We start from the raw sequence: 22,273 nt of genomic DNA, 5'->3' as shown, positions 1-22,273 counted from the left end.
AAAAGAGGGTAAATCAATAAAGGTTATTAGTCCTTCAGTATAATCCTTGTGCGGTCCATGTTAATGACTAACCAAACCTACCCTAACCTAGCCTAACCTGGTGTCGTATACGCCTCTACGAAAGGTTACCAGAAAGAAAATAACCTGAAATGTCTTCTTTTGCCAATTATTTTATGCCGCTCTTCAATTCTTCCGCGAAAGGCGAAACCCTCTCGTGATGATCAATCATAAGTGGAATTCCTTGGCAGAGAAGTACATGTCGAGAGAGTCAAGGGTCACAAGAGGGAGTGTACGAAATAATTCCCGGAAAGAGGCTGCGTCCGATCCCCGCCCGGCTGGACACTCAACTCATTCAATATCAGATCGAGAGACAGCCAAGTGAAAATGAGAGTGGAGTGAGGACCATCTGTGCCTCGAGTGCCGGGTGTGACGGTGCCAAATGTATGTGTGGAGGAGGAAAGAGGAGGAAGGGACGAAGCACGGGGCGGGAAGGGGAGAGACGGAGATTAGGAAGGAAGTGTGGGAGGGAGGGAGGCACTATGCCGGTAGAAGAGAGGAGGACGAGAAAAGGGGGCGGAGGATGTAGGATGGTGAGGGAGTGGCGAGACACGGAGCAGGGAGGAGGAAGGAGAGAGGGGAGAAGGGGACAGATAAGGAAGGATGGTGGGGGAGTGGCGAGACACGGAGCAGAGAGGAGGGAGGGGAGAAGGCGACACCAGGTTAGGCTAGGTGAGGGAGGAGCTTGGGGTGGGGGGACTGTGGAGGAAGGATAGTGAGAGATTAAATATTCCTGAGAGCCTGGAGGGCCGAGTAGAGAAGGCAGGAGATTAAAGAAGGAGAATGATTGGTGTTCGTATGTAGTGGCTTTTATGAAGAGCTGAATACCTCTGTTTTTTGTTTTTTTTATTACAGCTTTAGTGGCATGCTCATCTTCATTTTACTTATTAAAGCACTGGAAGGTATTATCAAGATAGCTAAATTCGCGTAAAGGCAATCTGTGAGCCCTCCATTTTAGCGCCTACCTGGATAAGCACACGGATCAGCTTGCTCGGTCTTTCATCAGCATGAATTCTTGATAACCTCTAAGTGAAGGCATTACGTCGAACTGATTATTTGATTGATTGATTGACTAATATCTGAATGAAGCCGAAACTCCGAGGTATTATGGCGCAAAGTCAGGTTGGCTGAGTTAGGAGGAAAAACAAGTCGTAAAATTATTCAAGGTATCGGCTCACGGTGAAGGGAGCTAGTTTCACCTGTTAGCTGCGCCCGATGCGCCCAATGCTGCTAAGATAGGCGGCAACAGTTTCCTCTACGGGCGCACGTCAGCCCTCACCGTGCCGGAGTTCATGATTGTGTGGGTTTTGTGTGGACTTGTTTGGCTGACGATGTTTTTGCCCTATTCCATTGAAAACAGTGATGATGACTGATTCACGTGCAATATGAGAGGAATACGAGGAGAAGCAGGGATACTGGAGGAGGACGAGGAGGAAAAGGAACCGAATAAAGGGAGAAGGATACTTTTCTACCTTTTCTCTCTGTTGTATGGAGTATTTTTGCTTCATTTTATTTCTCAAGAGCAGTGTGGATTGAAAATAATTAACCTTTCAATCTTTTCAGAGGAATGACTTTTATAACCGCACAATTTGCACATTACGGCATTCTCCTTAGTCTTTTTTATGGGGGGGTTACACTTTTTTGTCTCCGGTTTTTCTCCCATGCCTTGGAGTCTTTGTCGCCGCGTTGTGAATCCCTTAAGAAACGAGGTGATCAAAAGCGCGTCCCGAGCACACGTTTCCGAAGACCCGTCACGCAGGAGTTGGAGGTCTCCTGACGCCTTACAACCCCAAGGTCAGGCGCTCCGGCTTTCTCCGGGATATAACTGGAAAACTTTGGGAGTAATTTATGCCCAAGTCGACTAAACTCCCGCCGTCCATCATGCTCCCCCCCCTCCCCCCCCAAAACACCTCCAGAAGCAGACCCCTGCCCCCACCTCTCCGCCATCAGCCACACAAAGACCAAGAGTTGTAGATTTTTACCCCAGTTCGCAACGACTTTCTTTACTTCATAGCTCAGTGCCGACGACTTGTTTCATGCGGCGCCGGTCAGAATCTTTGCAGTGCTGCGTATGATAGCTTGCTGGAAGATGACTGTTGGTGCCCTCTGGACGACGTGAAGAAAGGGTTTTGATTTTGCTCATAGAAGTTCTCGTTTCGACTAATGGTTATTTGTCACTCCTGCGCCCACTTGCCCTCCTTCCAAGCTCTCCTCGGTTCCCTTGACCAGGCTCCTTGCTCCTCCTCACATTTCTCACTTTTCTTTTCCTTTTTCTCCTACTCGACATCTTAGAGTTACCATCACCTACGTGTAACTACAGATTCTTTCGAGTGTGTTTTTCAGACGGTCAGAGAGGGTTTAACTATTATCTTTCGGATGAATGCACGACGTTCAGTCTTCATTCACGCTCACTATGTACTTGGACAACAATATCATGCGTCTTGCCGCTCACCTCGACGACATTTACTGACACAAATGTAATAAACACTGCTAACAGGATCTAGTTGAAAAAATCCACGTTAAACTCGCTTGTACTCAACAGTCTTGCATTCATTTTAAGTCCTGAACTGCGACACACAAAGCGAGAAGGAGCAGTGGAAGCTTTTTAGGTCACGATGCATTGCTCCCGAAGCTGCATTATTTAGGCCGTTAGCTCGTCTGCCCTGGCTTGCTGGTCGGCGGCGGCAGGTCAGCGCCACCCCGGGACCCCTGCAACCACCACCGCCAGGCTGCTAATTATTCCCGCTGTGCCTCGTCATCTCTCTGGAAATTGGGGTTATTGTTTTGCGCCGCTTGACTCTGCTCTTTTCCTCCTCGCTGCGTGCTTCCGGTGCTGGTTTATTCAATCTCGTGTGCGCCGCGCTGTCTGGGTTAAAGCGACCATGAATTCCCGCATTTCCCTCTACATAATTTTGCATGAATACCGAGAGCAAATTTATGCTTCAAAGTCCATTGCTTCTTTTTCATCCGTGAGTGAACAGCGGGAACCCAGCACTTACTGGCGCCATGATTTTCTTCCTAAAGGCCAATGCTCCTCGCCTTTCTCTCACATCCTTTCCTCCCTCCATCAAATCCGACCTCCCCTCTACTCTCTACTTGCCTCTTCCCTCACTTACCCCTTTCATTCCCTCACATCCTAGCCCTCTCCACTACCTGCTCCATCCATCCCAAGACTCTCCCTTTTCCACATACTTCTCCTTTCTTGCTTAATACTCCTCCTTCCCTCCCTCCTCCTTCCTCCATTCAAAACTTTATCCTTTTCCACAAATCCTTTTCTCCCATGCTCCATCCAGCTTTTCCTCACACTCCATCCTCCTTAATCACAGCCCTACAACTTCCTTTAATCTTTCTCCGGCTCTCAACCGTTCCCACATCCTCTGAGCGATCACCCAATCTTGACTGGGGTAAAAATCTAGAACAAGTGAGCGACGCAATTAGGAAAGGTAAGATTCTCGTAAAGCGAAAGCGAGGCAGGAAAGGGAAACGTGGAAGTCAACAGTCAACGAGGCAAGGAATGAAGGAATGGAGTAGGGATTGGAGGATGATAAGTAGCTGAGATTAAAGGGACTGACATAATATTATAGGGTAGTAGGGTGTTAGAGGTAGGAGAGATGGAAGGGAATGAGAGAAATGTTCCTCAAGTATGTGCATGAGATGAGAAGGAGGCTGAAGGGATGCAACAGGGATTGGGGGATGACAAGTAACAGAGATTGAAGTAATTGAAGTATAGGGTAGCAGGGTGTTTGGGGCAGGACAAAGGGAAGGCTTCATTAAATATATGCTTAATTAAGGAAGATATAGATGAGAAGGAGGCTGTGGGATAAGACAAGTGGCAATAGATTGAAAGAGTACGGGAGGAGAGGGTTAGGAAGACAGGGAAGACAAAGAAAAGACTTAGCCAGGGGTTAAGTACGTGCGCCTGGAAAGGAGATGAAAAAGTGGCGAGTGAGTGAAGGAGGGACGGAGTCTTTCATGGCATCACAGAAGGCCCAGAAGAGAGAAGCAGGGAAAAGAGTTTTGAGATGCATAGAAGAATGGAAAATATGACAATGCTGCTGCTACTACTACTACTACTACTACTACTACTACTACTACTACTAATAATAATAATAATAATAATAATAATAATAATAATAATAATAATAATAATAATAATAATAATAATAATAATAATAATAATTGTACCACCACCACTTTACTTACGGGGTCCAGTTCTGGTCACCCTTCTATAAAATTTATATCAGGATGTTAGAACCTATACAGAGAAGGATGACAAAAATGATTCAGGGTGTGAGAAACTTGCCCTTTGAGGATAGACTCAAGCATTTAAATCCACATTCTCTAGAAAGGCGAAGGTTGCGAGGAGACCTTATCGAGGTCTATAAATGGATAATAAAGGAGATCTCAATAAGGTTCTGGTAGTAAAAGAGCCAGGTAGAACACGTAGCAATGGTTTCAAGTTAGACAAATTCAGACTCAGCAAAGACATAGGCAAGAATTGGTTCACAAAAAGAGTGGTGGATGAATGGAACAGGCTTAACAGTCATGTTGTGGGTGCCAATACCATAAATACATTCAAGAAAAGGTTGGATGAATTCATGGATAGTGAGGTAAGGTGGGGTTAGGATTACAGGAGCTGCCCTGTATAGGCCAACCGACCTCTTGCAGACTTCTTACGTTCTTATGTTCTTATGTAATACTAATACCGCTATTACTTTTTTTTAAAGATGCAACAATAACAAGAGCAACAACACTACTATAACCAGCTGCTGTACTCCCACCGCTGCCTCCAGCACTACCACCATCACCACCAGTAACAACGGCAACAGTAAAATCAACAATAAATCCATCATTAAACTGTACAAACAAAACTTGGTGCGAATTAAAACGTTCCACCACCAAAAAATAGCATCAACATTAACATAATTACAACAGCGGGGGAAACATTAATTCCGGTGACATGTCACGGCCAGCTCACAATTAGTGTGGAAATGCTCTTTGTGTGTGTGTGTGTGTGTGTGTGTGTGTGTGTGTGTGTGTGTGTGCACAAACGAATGGTGTCGGAACAGAAAGACTAGCAAGGACACAGCAACACGGCAACTCAACGAACCAGCAACACAACTGCACGGCAACACGACAAAACCACTGAAACATAAGAGCAAAACACTCAATCCCAGCCACTCAGCAACTCGACAACTCAACTCAGTAACACAAAAGCAAATAAATTCCACAGTAATACCGGAGGAAGCAGGGCAAGCACAGCAAGACAAGACAGCAACACATAACTATCCTTCCTACTCAGCCCCCTCAACCGCCCTCTCTTCCCTACGCCGTTTCTCATTCCTTCCTCTTCATTTTTCTCCTCAACACCGTCACACCCGGCACTCGAGGCACAGATGACCCTCACCCTACTCTCATATTCACTTTGCTGTCTCTCGATCTGATATTCTCCTTCGCGTTGAGTGTCCAGCAGGAAGAGGATCAGACGCAGCCCCTTCCGCTAATTATTTCTTGCACTCCCGCACCCCTTGTGGCCCTTGAGTCGATCGAGTCGTGTGCTTCTGCCCCAAGGAATTTCAATCACACCTGATCGCCGCTCAAGGTACTATTTCTCTGATTCTCCTTTACTAGAAAAAAGAAAATTCAAGAGTACTCTCAATGAAAAGAATTATTAGGAATTTCGTATTATTCTCGAATAATGGTAACTAATGAAACGGTTAAGGTCGTTGAAAGCAAGAAATAAAAGTAACGGAAAAGTTGTTGCCAGAGCCGACTTGATCAACGGCGCCTTATTATTACCGAAAGAACCACGCGAAACTCAAATTGATGCTGATACTGTAGTGTATTTTGTGCTCTAGGTATCATCAAGATCTCGAAAAAGAATCTAGATCACAAAAAAATCTACGGTATCAGCATCCATTTGAATTTTGCGTGGCTCTGTTAATAACAACATGACGCCAGTGATGAAGTGGGCCAAAGTCTTCTATATTATGACGATGGTTGGTGTAGAGTTTAGCAGCGAAATGAATCACTGACCAAGGACACCCGTTAATACAAGTACTTATTGGATAGATAGCGTGCGAATAAGCTTCTATTGATCATTCTGCGCAGCGGGGCCGTAGTAAGGATGGAGAAATGTAGTGAATATGGGAGATGGGAGCTCACGCAGACAATATCATGAATTTATGAGGCAAGTAATGAGGGAGTGAAGAGGCGAGTCGGCGTTGATTCACCTACTGACTGACTGACTGACTGACTGTGTGTGTGTGTGTGTGTGTGTGTGTGTGTGTGTGTGTGTGTGTGTGTGTGTGTGTGTGTGTGTGTGTGTGTGTCCTGGGGATGGATGAGATGTCCGTGACAGTCCCCGTGTTGGCTAGTCCGGTCCATTACGAGGCTGCCACTCAGAACACCAACTCGGCTGTCTCAAGATGCTGGGTTGGTAGGGGGAGGGGAGGGGGAGGGAGAGAAGGGATCAAGGAAGGAAGGAAGAAAGGAAGGAAGGAAGGGAGGAAGGAAGGAAGGAAGGAAGAGGGAGGAAGGAAGGAAGGAAGGAAGAATGAAAAGAAAGAGGGAAGGAAGGAAGGAAGGAAGGAAGGAAGGAAGAAAGAAAAGAAGGACTGAAGGAAGGAAGGAAGGAAGAGAGGGAGAAAGGAAGGAAGGAAGGAAGAATGAAAGGAAAGAAGGAAGGAAGGATGGAAAGAGGGAAGGAAGGAAGAAAGGAAAAAAAGAAGAAAGGTAGGAAGTAAGGATGGAAAGAAGGAAGGAAGGAAGAAAGGATGGAAAGAAGTAAGGAAGAAAGGAAGGATGGAAAGAAGGAAGGAAGGAAGAAAGGAAGGAAGGAAACAAGCAAACAAGCAAGCAAGCAGGCAAGGAAGGAAGGAAGGAAGGAAGGAAGGACAGAAGGAAGGACAGAAGGAAGAAAGCATAGTAGGAAGGAAAGAAAAAAACAGAGGAAGGAAGAAGGGAAAAGAGGAAAGAAGAAAGGAAAATAAGGGAAGAAAAAAAAAGTAGCCAAAAGAAAAAGGAGGAAGAGTAGAAGAGATGTAGAAGGTATGAAACAGAGCAAGGTGTTGTGAGAGACGAATGAAGAAAATATGAAAAAGAAAACTGTGATACAAAAAAGGAAAGAACGAGATTGACAGAAAGAAACGAAAAGGAAAGATAAATAGGTTATGTTTATAGAAGGAAAGATGAAGGAAACGGAAGAAAGGAAGGAATGAAAGAAAAAGACGCAAGAAATTAGGAGGGGAGGAGGAAAGAAAGAGGGGAAGAAAAAATATAAAGAAAGAAGAAGGAAAGATAGGAGTCTGGAAAGAGAAAGTGGCCAATAAGCAAAAAAAGAAAGGAAGAAGGAGAAAAACAAGAAAAAAGGAAAGAGAAATGGGAGAGTGTGAGGGAAAGTGGTGGAGAAAGAGAAAGGAAAGAAGAAAGTACTGGCGGAGAAAGGAAGGAAAGTACGGTAGGGAGGAAGGAGAGAAAGTACGGTAGGGGGGAAGGAAAGAAAGTACGGTAGGGGGGAAGGAGAGAAAGTACGGTAGGGAGGAAGGAAAGAAAATACGGTAGGGAGGAAGGAGAGAAAGTACGGTAGGGAGGAAGGAAGGAAGAGGGAAAAAAAAGGAAAAACACAAAGAGAGGCAAGCAAGGCGAAGTGGAAGGTGGAGAGGCGAGGAAGGGAGAGGAGGAAGCAGTGGACGGTGCCAGGTGGAAGGAGAGGAAGGAAGGGAGACAAAAGTGAGAGGAGGATGAATGGGGAAGATAAAAGGGAAGGGGAGCGAAGGAGAGAGACGTCATGTGTGTGAGAGCCCTCGAGGAAAAGTCATGAGTGGGAGGGGACAGGAACTTGCTCTCTCTCTCTCTCTCTCTGACACACACACACACACACACATTAATGAGCCACCAATCCCTATATGGACGTAAGAGTTGGCTGCATAATCTGAGGCACCTTGGAACCATGCAGGGAGTTCTTCGGCTGCTCGGGGATGACTGAGAAAACTATCAACCTAGGATGGATAAGACCCCGGCCCTCTGCAGCCCCGTTCACTACTATCACAAGCTGACAATTCGACCACCGCCTCACCGTGCGTGTTTTTGGGGTGGGAGTTAATTTTGCTGTGAGTGTCTGACGGTTGGTGCTTGCCTTCCTGTCCAGCCCTCAGTCCTCCTGTCCATCAGTACGTGGCTATTGGCCCAGCCCTCTGTCTCATCGCGGGTAGAACTCTGTGGCCCCCCTGGAGGTTCGGCTGCTGTCTGATGTGTGAACCGGGCGAGCGTGGTTTCAAATCCACTGGGAGGGAGAGATCAGAGGTGGCGAAGAGTGCTAGGGAGGCAGAAGGGGTGGCACAGATCGCCGCCTCCCACGCTGGCCCAACGCCTCGCGAGAGACAACTATTTTTTTTTAGTAGTGTAGCCGCTGTAGCGACAACCCGCCAGTCATTTTCGGTGTCGTCCCTCACCCGCCGCAAGTGCCGTGAATAAAGTGTCAGCCACTAGCGGAGCCAAGCACTGTCGGTAATGTTGTTTTTCTGTTCCAGCGGCGTCCAGGGGTAAAAAAGAGCAGTGATAAAGGAGAACTTATTGGCCACATACCCCGCGCCTCACCTCATGTCGGGGTTGTGGTTCCATGGTTGTATTAAGAGTTTGCTGGAGTACTATTCGGCCGATTCTCCCTGCCTTTCCATCCCTGTACACGAGGGGTTGTGGGGGATATTTGAAGCGATGCGGTGTGGGGGAGGCTGTGTTTGCGAACTCACCGACAGGTTCATAAATCCTCGTAATGAATTCATAAGCTTTCGCTTACTCGTATTAATAACGAACGTTCAGGCCCAATGCATGTTATTTTTCATACATGTAACCTGCAGCAAATGTAAAAGGAACTGTAACGTTGATCAGATAATTAATCCTGTGAATCATGACCTACGTGTGTGTGTGTGTGTGTGTGTGTGTGTGTGTGTGTGTGTGTGTGTTAATGAACAACGGCGGCGGTTTGTTTACTCTTCATCGTTGCCGCCCAACGGCCGCCACTCCACACAGATAATCACAACCAGTCACATGCCTCAGAGGATGGGCAGGAAGGGCGTGGGTGTACACATCAAAGTGAATTTGTCAGTGTGTACCAGAAACAAGGGGAAAGCAGGGCTGACCAGGCTGACCAACTACATTCAAAGGGAACACAGGAAAGGGAGAGGGTTATCAATGAAACTAGTTCTGATGAGGACGCAGATTTGAATTTCGGACTGGAGAAGCAAGTGTTAGTAATGATGTTTATTAAACAACTTTTTCTGGCGATCAAGTGATTGTGGTTATTAGGCCAAGGCTACTGTTTATATGGGCAAAAGAGCTCAGAGCAGGGGGCTTCAGGGGGTGAAAAGGGGCGGGACTTAAATATTTATTAAATTAATATATCTCAGTCTAGCAATAGTCTTCTTTCCCGTGAAGTCCTGCTTCGTGACTCCTTTCAAGAGCCAACGAAACTGCTACAAGCTGGTTTGCCTTTTGCAAACGTTGGCATGTGTTAGATCAGTGGCTCTTAATCTTTTCGGAGGCGCCGAAGCCTAACGAAAACCTCTGCACAGTACCTAAACCCGCCAAATAGAAAAAAAAATATATATATATATATATATATATATATATATATATATAAATATATATATATATATATATATATATATATATATATATATATATATATATACACTAGTGGAAGAAAAGTTGCTTCAAAATTCAAGAGTATACTAATCTTGGATAATAAAAAGAATGGAATTCATTTTAATTCATAAAAATATTAAAGAAAGTTAGCTTAGAATTCAATTGCAAAATTACGCTGTCTTTCAGAGGGTCTTCGGCGAACCCTTGAGACTGGTTCGCCGAACCCCTGGGGCTCAGTCGAACCCAGGTTAAGAACCACTGTGTTAGATGCTTAGTGCAGTGCTCCCCTATTCGTCCTTCCTTTCGGGATGATCGTTAATAGGACAACTGGGGAAACTCGGGGAAGTAAACATTGGTAACTCGGATGTTTCACTGGCCCTGTGTCAGGTTAAGGATTCTCTCCCACCGCAGGCTCAAGGGCCAACGGGACGGAGATGATCATCGCTGCCACGTGCAGCCATAGTGTATGCTTCTACTTTTATGGATGTAGTTATCATACATCTGCCACTCTTCATCCTAAGTATGGAGTTCATGGTGTGTGATCGGCTTCATTTCACAGCACTCAAGGGATTAACGCCTCACCTCCCTCAGAGTTAGCTGCGGGGATTGAGGGGGGAGGGGGAGATCATGTTTTTATTCCGTCCCCGAGTTGCCTCGTTTGCTGCAAATAAAAAGTATGTTCCTTCCCCTCATACCTCATTACAAGTACCTTGGACCTCAACTAGTGTGCTGAGAACTACGTATAAGTGTCAGTAACCCAAGCAGTGTCATATGACCGTCATGTAAAAATCAAAAACATACTTCAAACATCAATTTCTGCTCGTTATGCGACAACGATTAATCCAACTCACACGAGACCAAACTTTTCTTTAAGTAACGAACCAAACTGTTAATGAGGCGCCAGGAGAGTGTTATGGGCGAAATATGAACTTTTAATCTTCATCACATCGATTTCAGCTTTTGGCGCAGTTGTAAATCTTAACTCCCGCGAGACTAAACCTTTCTAAGAACTGGCATTGAAAGAGTTGGTAAGAGAGTGACGAGCAAATTCAAGTAAGCGAGAGAGGAAGAGAGGAAAGGATGGTAAATGAGGGGTTTAGACAGTTAATAGTGAGTGAAGGCGAGTAAGGGAGCCAGAGAGGAATAGATGGAAGGAAAGCAAGTGTTAGGAAAGTGAGTGGCGAGCGAAAGTTGGTGAGCAGGAGAGGAAGAAGAACTAATCCCTCCCGATGATGTTACCGTGTTCTCCGTAGCTTAAGCAGAGTATACAAACACGCGGCAGAGTGAGGTGAGTGGTTTGAAGAGATAGGGGAAAGGGAAGGAGACAGAGCTTATAGGAAGAAGCCGCCAGAGAAGGAAGGGAGACAGTGAAGAGTTCTATAGCCTGAGGGTGCAGAGAAAGTTGTGGGAGAAGATGCTGAGGAGGAGAGAGGCATGGGAGAGAAGAAAAGGCTGCTATGGGGAGAGGGATGGATGCAGAGAGTGATGCCGTGAGAGGGGAAAGAGTGAAGAGTTCTGTAACCTGAGGCTGTGAAAGAGGATGCTGAGAAGGAAAGAGGCATGGGGAGAGGGTTGGATACAGAGAGTGATAATGTGAAAGGGTAGTGAAGAGTTCTGTAACCTGAGCCTGTGAAAGAGGGTACTGAGATGGTGAGAGGGGTGGGAGAAGGTGGAGAGTAAATATGGGAGGAGGTATGGATTTAGAGGGCGCTGGCGTGGAAAGGAGCTTGAGGAAAAGGATGACATAAATAGGGAAAAAAATAGGTGTAGAGCAGGATGGGAGAGAAAGGGAAGCATTGAAGGAAATGAAGCGTTTAGGTAAGGTAGTATGAAGGTATTTGGGTAGGATGGAGGTTGTAGTAGAAGTAACATTGAGGAAGTGAAATGATTGAGGAAAGAAAATTAATGAAGGGTAGGTAAGTCGTGCATGAGAAGTAGAAGCGCTAAAATAAACCTCTCACACAACAAAATTAACGAAGGAGCAGGTACAAGGGAGTCCTAAGAGGAGAGATGTGTGGCAAAGGCTCTGACGTTGTCTTCCCAAGTCGAAGGGTCTAAAAAAAAGCGTCGCGTCAACTTACCTGCGGTGGAATTGAGGCGGCTTGAGGAGTCTGTTTACTCGGGGATGAGGCACCTCAGAGGCCGGGCCAAACACCCGCCGGCGGATAATGAAATTTTGTTGACAAGCCTTGGATGCCTGCGGCGGTGTATGGGTGTGAGTGAGAGAGAGAGAGAGAGAGAGAGAGAGAGAGAGAGAGAGAGAGAGAGAGAGAGAGAGAGAGAGAGAGAGAGAGAGAGAGAGAGAGAGAGAGAGAGAGAGAGAGAGAGAGAGAGAGAGAGAGAGAGAGAGAGAGAGAGAGAGAGAGAGAGAGAGTAATTAAAAGTCTATATTGCATGAGGTGAAATATATGAAAAAAATAGCAAAAAACGAACACAGACAGTTACACAGACAGACTGTGAATATCAACAAAATGCCACGACCAGAATTCAAGTAATTGGACACACACACACACACACACACACACACACACACACACACACACACAGCTGGCTGCAAGCTTCCCTACCCGTATGGGAGGCATCGGCGTCCGACGCATGGAGGATGTAGCGCTCCCTACCTTCATCTCCTATTTGAGTGTCACATAGGAACTGGTCCGCCAGACTGGTCTGGTCGCCCCCGCGACGACGAACCATACCTGTTCACCACCGCACTCAACGCTTTCCGAGCTCGCCAATGCCCGGACTACGACATCAACCCCAGCTGCGAATCACCCATCAGCCAACGTCAGCTGGACGAAGCCGCCTGTCGTCACCGCCTGGAGGGGCTCCAGGAACGGAGCAACCAGATTCACCGTGCCTGCCTGCTTGCAGCAGCTGCCCCCCACAGTGGAGCCTGGCTCGACACCATTCCCGCGGAGAGCCTTGGCTTGCTACTTCCCGACGAAGCAGTGCGCGTCGGTGTGGCTCTCCGCCTCGGAGCGCCGGTCTGCCTGCCACACCAGTGCAGATGTGGTCACATGGCGGACAACCTCGGCCATCATCAGCTTTCCTGCCACCGCGACCCAGGCAGACTACCTCGCCACGCCGCCCTCAACGATATCGTCCGCCGCAGCCTGACCGCAGCCGGAGTACCCGCACTGCTGAAGCCACGCGGACTAGATCGGGGTGACGGGCGAAGACCGGACGGGGTAACAATATACCCATTCAGCAGCGGCCGATCCTTGCTCTGGGACGTAACATGCACGAACACGTTCCGGAGCACACACATCATGGAGAGCGCCACCAATCCAGGAGCAGCCGCCCCATCGGCTGAACAACAGAAAAGACAACGTTACGCCGAACTCGCCCAGCGCTATCGCTTCGAGCCGCTAGCGATATAGACCATGGGCACCCTGGGCCCTGCATGCGCCAAGCTGATCCAAGAAATAGGACGCAGGATGACGGAGCAGACGGGAGAGCCGCGTGAGACCTGCTGGCTCCGGCAGAGGATCAGCATGGCCATAGTCCGCGGAAACGCGGCTGCCATCAACACGGGTCCTTAGATCCCACTCCCAACGCAATACACGCACGCACGCACCCACACACACATACACTTCTGTCCAAGACATAGGTTGCACGTCACAGCAGTCTGCGGAAAGGCGGGGGCAGCTGCCATCACACTTTTCGTGATACCGAAGAAATAAATACTGGTGGACACACACACACACACACACACACACACACACACACACACACACACACACACACACACACACACACACACACACACACACACACACACACACACACACACACACACACACACACACACACACACACACACACACACACACACACACACACACAGACATACACACACACACACATCACCAGAAAGAATATTGAAAACTAATACTCTGTTCACACAAATTGCATGGAAAATATATGAATTAGATTGTTAGGCAAAAAAAAAAAAATTAATACGAGCGCTTCATAGAAAAACGTCACCAGGAAAATAAAATTAAATAAAGAACTTTGGCGCAGGGGATGAATCTGTACAGGAAACATTTGCATCACAAAAAAGTAGCTCGCATTCACACACACACACACACACACACACACACACACACACACACACACACACACACACACACACACACACACACACACACACACACACACACACACACACACACACACATTTGATTTGCTCGCGGGAACACAGGCAGCTAAATGAAGGTTGCCGGCACGAGTCAAACAGTAATTGGAAGAGTGTTACACCTGCCACTTCTTCTAAAGGGAAAGGGGGGGGTAGGGAGTGACTGCGTGGACCCCCAGTGAGTCAGGGCTGAACATTTTATTGACACTGACTAACTCTTTCCCGGAAGACTTCTGTTGCAGCTCACCCAGTCATTATCAAGTTTGCCTGCTGTATTCTGCAGGTGAACAGTGGAGGCGAGGTGGTGTTTTTTTTATGTCAGTGTCTGAAAAAAAGGATCATATTGCTGTGATCTTGCATTAGGAAAGTAGGAAATAGTTTTAGTAAAATCAAGTGCAAAGAAAGGGAAAGTGAAAAAGAGAGAATCAGTGCATTTTATTCATCCTTTGGTGAAAACTTTTTGCCAATAATTTAGATTCGAATCATTTATTGGCTGCCTCAGGTCGCCGACGTTATAGTTTTATTACTAAGAATTTTTATATCCTCGAATGTTTTGAAATAGGCTTGTTTCTTTATCTACGAAGGATCTGTGAAGGAAAGTCTTCAACCCGTATATTCTTAATAAGGGAAACATTTCTCTTTATTACCTGCAAGAGTGGATAACATAATTGTACAAATGCAATGTTTATATTCATAACGACGATATTCCTCGGACATGAAAGGTATTAAACATTGAAAGTACAATAAACATCACAATAAAACAAGAAATATTTGGTCTCCCTCAAAAAAATAAATAAATCGAGCTGCAAATTCAGTAACAAAGTTTGGAATAAAGGAAATATAGAGTATAAAATCACAGCCCATCCTCCTGCTCGTGTTTTGATTTACGATTTCTTTCGAGCAAAGATGTGTTCACTTAGATTTTCATATTCGTAACTTCCCCTCTACTTATATTAGCCTTTTTACTCCTTAATCCATTTCTTTATTCACGCCACTCCTGTCTCCTCATTTTTCCTTTCGCTTCCTTGACACAACAATGCACTAGAATATATAGAACACAAGAAACCAATTCGCTCACGGGTGGCAGGTCTTGGGAACAGTAAATTACCGTCTGGCCTCTCTGTTCATAAATCTAACTTTTATTGAAAACTTTCAATCGCATTTGCGCGGAACTATGCAGCTGCTCATTTTCTCTCATTCATCACTGTTTGTTACCCAATTTTTGCTTCGCCTTGAGCATGATTTTCTCTCTTGCTGCATGCGTTGTTTTTCTTGTACCTTACTCGGCTCCCTGTTCCTCTTCAACTCCATCCTCTTTCTTCTCTTTCACGTTCCTTTCCTCCTTCTCCTCCTCCCCTGGTCCCGGGTATTCATCATTGCCGGGAACTAAACAAGTCTGCAGCAAGAGAAGATGGGGGCCGCGGACGAGAGCGGTGGATTTAATCAAACTTTTACAGATCTTGGAGGAAGAGCGAATCAAATTACACTGTGTATGCGTGCCGGTGTTTGCAGCTTGTTTGTTTGTATTTCTTACGTTTGCTTTTTCTTTTCGTTTCGCATGAGGGATTGTTTTCTTTCGTCTTTTATTCATCGTCTCGCTACTGCTCATAAATTGAATTTCTTAATTACCTTCCCGAGACTGGGGTTTTTTTTTGCGTCAATGTTACACCTTATCCTACACCTTATGCTATCTACCGTCTCCTCCGTTTATTGACGTTACTGCATGTTCCTTTTTTTTTTTGCTATCGCCATCCTTGACGCACAGAAAAAAATGTCATAGTCTTACTCTTTGCTACGTTCATCATTCAGCGTTTTTTTTTCCCTCACTGCGTATTGGTCTTCTTTTCAGCGCTGTGACCCGCATGTGTGTGTGTGTGTGTGTGTGTGTGTGTGTGTGTGTGTGTGTGCGTGTTTGTGAGAGAGTGGGGGGAAGAGCTTTGTGTGTGTGTAAGTGTGTGTTAGAGTGATATAACTCATCCAGGCAAGGGAGGGGGTGGGTGAGTGATGGCCTGGCTGGGTTGTTGGAGGCAGTGGAGGAGGGAAGAGGCGTCGAGTAGTGTCTTTGGTGAGGTGATGGAGAGGCGGAGATGATGGAAGGAGGACAGGGAGTGTTCAGGGACGGGGAGTAAGGGTGAAGTCGTGACCATCTGGCGTTAGGGCTGAGTGACGGGTCGGCTGACAAGACCGTGCACGATGGTCACAGAGCATGGCAGGCGGACAGATAGACGCAGGAAGGTTTATAAGAGGAAAGACAGAATTAGGAAATATGATTCGACACAATGACATGAGGACAGATGAATGAGGAGGTTTTCAAGTGGAAGGACAGAGGAACAGGCAGACATGAGTATATGGAAAGACAGAAGCAAATGGAGAGACAGGAAGGTGGACAGAGAGAAACAATGACACAACTGGCCAAGAGGTAGGACAGATAAGGGAAGATAGATAGACAGTAAGACAGGCGAAGAATTGACAAACAGATACACTAGACATCCTGACGGACAAACAGATGAACAGACGAACAGATAGGTAAATAGTGTGGCTTATTGGTAGCAAAAAGACAGTCGAACATACAGATTGTCAGACAGAGAAACAGTTGCACTCTACTCATACGAACTGACAGAGAGGCGAAGAAACAGACGCTAAGACACTGTAGCTACAACCCAGAGTGAGTAACAAACACGCGTCTAATCCAGCTGGTCTCTTGCAAATTTGTCGCCGTGTGATAACAGACGAGGAACACACTCGATTACCAAAGGCCCCGACTATAGCAGCGCCTTCTGTGAATACAAAGTGAGGGGGGACGGGGAGAGCGATGAAAGGAAGAGCGAAGAGATATAGAGTTAAATAGGACGACCAGCGCTGTGTAGTCTCCTCTTGTCCTCCTGTGTTCTTGGGATGCTCAGACAAGAAAAAAATAGCATTAGTAAGAACATTTATATATTTTTTCTATTAATTGTACGCGAAAGCAAAACTATGAGTGAGCGGCTAAGAGAGAGAGAGAGAGAGAGAGAGAGAGAGAGAGAGAGAGAGAGAGAGAGAGAGAGAGAGAGAGAGAGAGAGAGAGAGAGAGAGAGAGAGAGAGAGAGAGAGAGAGAGAGAGAGAGAATTATTTAACTCAGGCTATGCTAGATTATATGAGGTGAGGTTGGGTTGGAATATGTTTAGGTAAGTTATGGCTAGGTTAGATAAAAACTGGATTACTATTTGTTCATATCGCCTTGTCTCTTTTGCGTATTCTTCTTTGTTCGGATATATCTTTATTTTCCTCCCTGCAAGCCATCATTCCACATTCCACCGCCTTGCATTGTGTTTGTCAAGATAACCCACTGTGGGATTGCACTCAGCCTACATTTTCTTTTTTTCCGTGTATAATAGTGAAAATCATGTTGAATTGGTGATAAGCTGTTCCAGTAATAATAACTGAGAGTGCTAATGCTACTACACACCTGCGGCTGTTCAGGAAAAATGACAAAAGGGAATAAACAGAGAATATATTGTGAGGATGCTCGAGGTAAAAAGGCAATAGGTAATCGACGGGAGAATATATTGAAAATTTGTTTGAGATAAAAAGACAAATGAAGAATACACAGAGAGAATATATTGAAAGGGTACTGCAAGAAAAAATAGAAAATAGGCAGGGAGAATACAATGAAAGCTTGTTTGAGATAAAAGAGACAAGAGAGAATAGACAGGAAAAAAAATATTACAGTTGTTGCGTCAGAGTGGTTTAGGGAGGACATAACTTAAGCTAGAAAGAAAAAAAACTGCAGCACTTAATCATAATAAATTGCAGGTGTGATTTATAAAGATAAACTTAAAGAGGATGCATTGGGAGTGCCAGTGCGTGGGAGTGGATGAGTGGGAGTGTGGGTGCCGGAGGAAGAGGGTTGTGGTAAGGTAGGAGGGGAGGGGTGTAAGTGAACCTCTCTCAAGCATAACAGATTGCGGCCTTGAGCAAACACCAGCATCCCAGTGACCTCGATGGCCGTGTTTGTTCTGGGAAGTCATTACAGAGCACACACACACACACATACACACACACACACACACACACACGCACACACACACACACACACACACACACACACACACACACACACACACACACACACACACACACACACACACACACACACACACACACACACACACACACACAGGAAGGACTCTGGCATTCATTTTTTTTATGTCATTAGGCGAGAACAAGTGCAATGACATTGACCTATTTCGCGCTCTTTTGGGATGACTAGAACAAGATTTACTTCGTTGGGTCATATTATGTATTGTATTAATTTTTTGTTGTTGTTTTTCGTTGACAGACCGTCCAGTGATGTCCCTCGCGTCCTTCAGTCTGCAGAAATGGTAAGTAAGAATGTGACCTTTTTATTGTATTTTTTCACTTTATCAATTTGTTTTCAATGTGATCTTCTTTTGCTTGCACTTGTCTTTATTCGCTTGTTACTCCGGCAGCGGGAAAGATATCAGTTGTTGGTGCTGTTTTTGTGTCTGACTCTCAGCAGGACTACGCAAAAAAAAGTTCATTATTTCTTCTTAAAATAGGTTGGATGTTATTACCTCAGCCGAAAAGTAACATGAAATTTCCTAAAACATCCGATAAAGCATTGGCTGGGCGATAAAATGTTGAAGATTCCTGTACACTGTTTCGTTTAAGCTAGAGTCACACCTGCTAACGACCACCCGCGACCCCAAAATGCTGCGATTCACACCTACCGCTTCCCGACCACATAAATGGCAGAGTAGTCGTGCGACCGAACGGCTACAGGCGGTCGTTTAGTGTCCGTCCAGTGTCTGTCCAGTGGGTGGCCGGACGGCGACCATGGTAAAATTCACATCTTTACCTCACACCTTGAATCAGGCCAAGACACCTGCCATACACCGACCGGTGACCGACAGGTCAGGACCAGTACGCGTCCTGTCGCAATGAGGACGGCGATCTCCCTTAACGACCTGCTGCTGACGTGCTCTGCACTGTCATACACAAGGAGAACTTTCCGTTCAAGCGCCATTATCAGTTTTTACAGTAATATTATCATCCAGTTATATTACACATTTCTCTTTCTTATTTCTGCAAATTATTTGTGAAAAAAAAATATCATAAAGGTAATGAAAGTATTCTGTGCTTCCCTGCAGCAGGTGACGGATGATTGTGACACGCCCATGTGCCGCAGACATGCAAAAAAAATGCTCCAAGCAATCTTGGTTTAACTTGCATGTTAGTATGTATTTTACATTATAATCGTTCCAAAGCATTTTCATCACCTGGGCAGAGCAGATGAAATGAACAATCCTTTTTGAAATGGATAAAAGCCATTAATTCCACAGACTCATTGTTTTTGCTGTATACATCCTGTCCTGCTGTACCTTATTTTCGTTAGTCAGAGGTGATCCACACACATTTGGCCGTGTGCTTGACCTGTGGAACAGGATGAGTCGAGACGGAGCTCGGACGGGCTGAGGGGCGTGGGACGTCACTACTCAGGAATGTACCTCATTTCCGGTCAAGGGTGGTTTGACCTACCACCGGTAGCCGTACAACTCAACGTGTGGTGGAAGGCCGGACATCGACCACGACTAATGACAGATGCAAAGTGGACGGCGAACATCAGCTACTCCCTACTGTCTGACGGCAACCAGACGGCGTCCGCTCGCCATCCGGTCGACGTTCACCAGTTGATGGTTCTTCGTCAGCCACCAGTGGCAGTCCGCTTGCCGTCCAGACGCAGTCCATTCGACTACCGGACGGCAACTTTTTTCCGACCGGCAGGGACCTGAGAGGTCGGCTGGAGGCACCAAAACCTCCAGCCGACCTCTCATGTCCCTGCCGGTCGGAAAAAGGTTGCCGTCCGGTGGAGGCTGGATGTTTTGGGTGCTGCACCAAAACCTCCAGCCGACCTTTTCAGTCGCACTGCGGACGGAGACACATGACGATCGCACGCACGATCATGTGAGACCTCCTGCGACCTGCAGGTCGCGGGAGGTCGTCAGTAGGTCGTAAAGTCAGTGTGACTGAGACTTTACAAATGTATTCTCCGTCGCACTCACCCCAAATCTCTCTATATCCTCCTCCTCCTCCTCCTTCTACTTCACTCACTCGCCGTGCTTCAGGCTCAAACATAACCCTCTTTTCCGTCAGTCTCGCCTCCTCTGAGTATTGACGCGTCGAACATTCCGTCACCGTGTCTCGTTTTCTTTCTTTTGTTCCATCTTATTCTCTAATGGCTGTTGTGGGGGAGAGGTGGCGGCGTTGGGAAAACCTTTTGTGCTGCAGGAAAAAAAATAGCCACACAACCGCTTCTCTTCCCCCCCCCCCCCCCCCCCCCCACACACACACACATTAAATTACCTGAAGAAATCTCGTGTAGCAAAAGCACTGACAGCTGTAAAAAAAATATATATATATATATATATATATATATTTCATAAAGTTTCAAAAGGCGGGACACTACGAGCTTGACTAAATACCGCAAAAAAATTATAATTCAGTAAAAATATAATGTAAGAACACACACACACTCACACACACACACACACACACACACACACACACATTGACACACATAGTACTGCAAGAATATTGGAAACTAATATTCTGCTCACACAAACTGTATTTAATAAAAAAAAACTACATGCAGGAGAATAATAGAGAAAAATTAATACGGAAGCTTCAGGAAAAATAGTCACCTGGAAAGCTAAATTAAATCAAGAACTTAGTACTGAACGAATGTACACAGAAAATATTTTCCGCCGTGAAAAAGGGGAGAACGCACTGTTCTTTTCTCTTATTCACTATCTCACAATCTCTCTCTCTCTCTCTCTCTCTCTCTCTCTCTCACACACACACACACACACACACACTGACACACAACGCAACATTCCATCCCTGTATAATCTCCCGTGTCACTACTCTGGGTGCACCAACTGTGAAATAACCGTGCTTTTAGTTTATTTGTTTTCTGGAAAGAGTTGAGAAAGCAGAGCATATCTATTATTAGCCTTTTTCACTGACTTTCCATACGTATGATGTTGGAAAAAAAGACAAAAAATATGGTATGAAATGTAGAGTTAGTGATCTTGCCTGACGGTTCAATATACTCGCCATGTATTAAATGAAGGTGTATTCAGGAGGTATATTTCGTCTAGTTGATGACTTAGGAAAATATACTAGGACGGTTGAGGAGACAGGGTGACGTGCGTGTGTGATCTGGATGTAGAAAAACGGAGCGGAAAAAAGAGGAGAAGGAGGAGGAGGGGGAGGAGGAGGAGAAGGAGGAGAAGGAGGAGGAGGAGGAGGAGGAGGAGGAGGAGGAGGAGGAGAAGAAGAATGAGATGGAGGCGGAAGAGAAGGATCAGGAGGAGGAGGAGGAGAAACAGGGGAGGAGGACAAAGAGCAACAGAAAAAGGAATAAGTAGGTAAGGGGAAAGAAGAGGAGGAGGAAAAGAAATAGAAATGTAGTGAAAGCAGTTAATATTACAATCAAAGACAAAGGGAGAGACGATTGTTTTCCTTGGTGACGTGAAAAAGATCCTTCTCTCCGCTGCCTGCCGAGTGGTTAGGTCATCAAGTGCGTGACCTGTTGCTGTGGTGGAGGAGGGCGGTGAGGATGGCAGGGGGCGCGGGAAGCTGTGGTAGTGATGCAGGCGGGGAAGAGAGCGCTGTATGTATGGGCGGCGAAGAGAGGCTTGGCAATATTTTCTAGTTTAAAGCAAAAGGAAAGTTACATGGGAGTCTACTTTATGAAGGAGAGAGAGAGAGAGAGAGAGAGAGAGAGAGAGAGAGAGAGAGAGAGAGAGAGAGAGAGAGAGAGAGAGAGAGAGAGAGAGAGAGAGAGAGAGAGAGAAAATAAAGAAAGAAAGAAAGAAAGAAAGAAAGAAAGAAAGAAAGAAAGATAGAAAGAAAGAGAGTGATATATATATATATATATATATATATATATATATATATATATATATATATATATATATATATATAGAGAGAGAGAGAGAGAGAGAGAGAGAGAGAGAGAGAGAGAGAGAGAGAGAGAGAGAGAGAGAGAGAGAGAGAGAGAGAGAGAGAGAGAGAGAGAGAGAGAGAGAGAGAGAGAGAGAGAGAGAGAGAGAGAGAGAGAGAGAGAGAGAGAGAGAGAGAGAGAGAGAGAGAGAGAGAGAGAGAGAGAGAGAGAGATATACATAGAAAATCAGACCACACAGACCCCATGGTCCAGACTAGGTGGTCTGTCCTTAAACCTAAGTGATTTTACATTAATCAGATGGCTCCAAAACGTTGCTTTTCTACTCAAGTTAATATTACGTTCAAGGAAGTGACGGTCAAGCTTGTTTTTAAAGGAGTCAATCGTGTTACACTGGACCACTGATGGTGGGAGCTTATTCCATTCTCGCACTACAACGTTGGTGAAGAAAAATTTGGTGCAGTCT

At 45.7% G+C, this 22,273-nt stretch overlaps 1 long non-coding RNA gene across 1 annotated transcript in view; it reads left to right on the top strand.

Annotated features, from left to right (window-relative positions):
* Window positions 1–22,273, top strand: part of LOC127009396 (uncharacterized) — a 94,429-nt gene that overhangs the window by 27,666 nt on the left and 44,490 nt on the right. Inside the window, exon 2 of the long non-coding RNA XR_007761930.1 lies at window positions 18,160–18,202. This is a non-coding gene — a long non-coding RNA (uncharacterized LOC127009396). The remainder of the gene's footprint in view (window positions 1–18,159; window positions 18,203–22,273) is intronic.

This window comes from Eriocheir sinensis, chromosome 40, assembly GCF_024679095.1.
Source record: "Eriocheir sinensis breed Jianghai 21 chromosome 40, ASM2467909v1, whole genome shotgun sequence".
NCBI lineage: Eukaryota > Metazoa > Arthropoda > Malacostraca > Decapoda > Varunidae > Eriocheir > Eriocheir sinensis.
The sequence above is the reverse complement of the archived record's forward strand: the minus strand, read 5'-3'. Positions and strand labels throughout refer to the sequence as shown.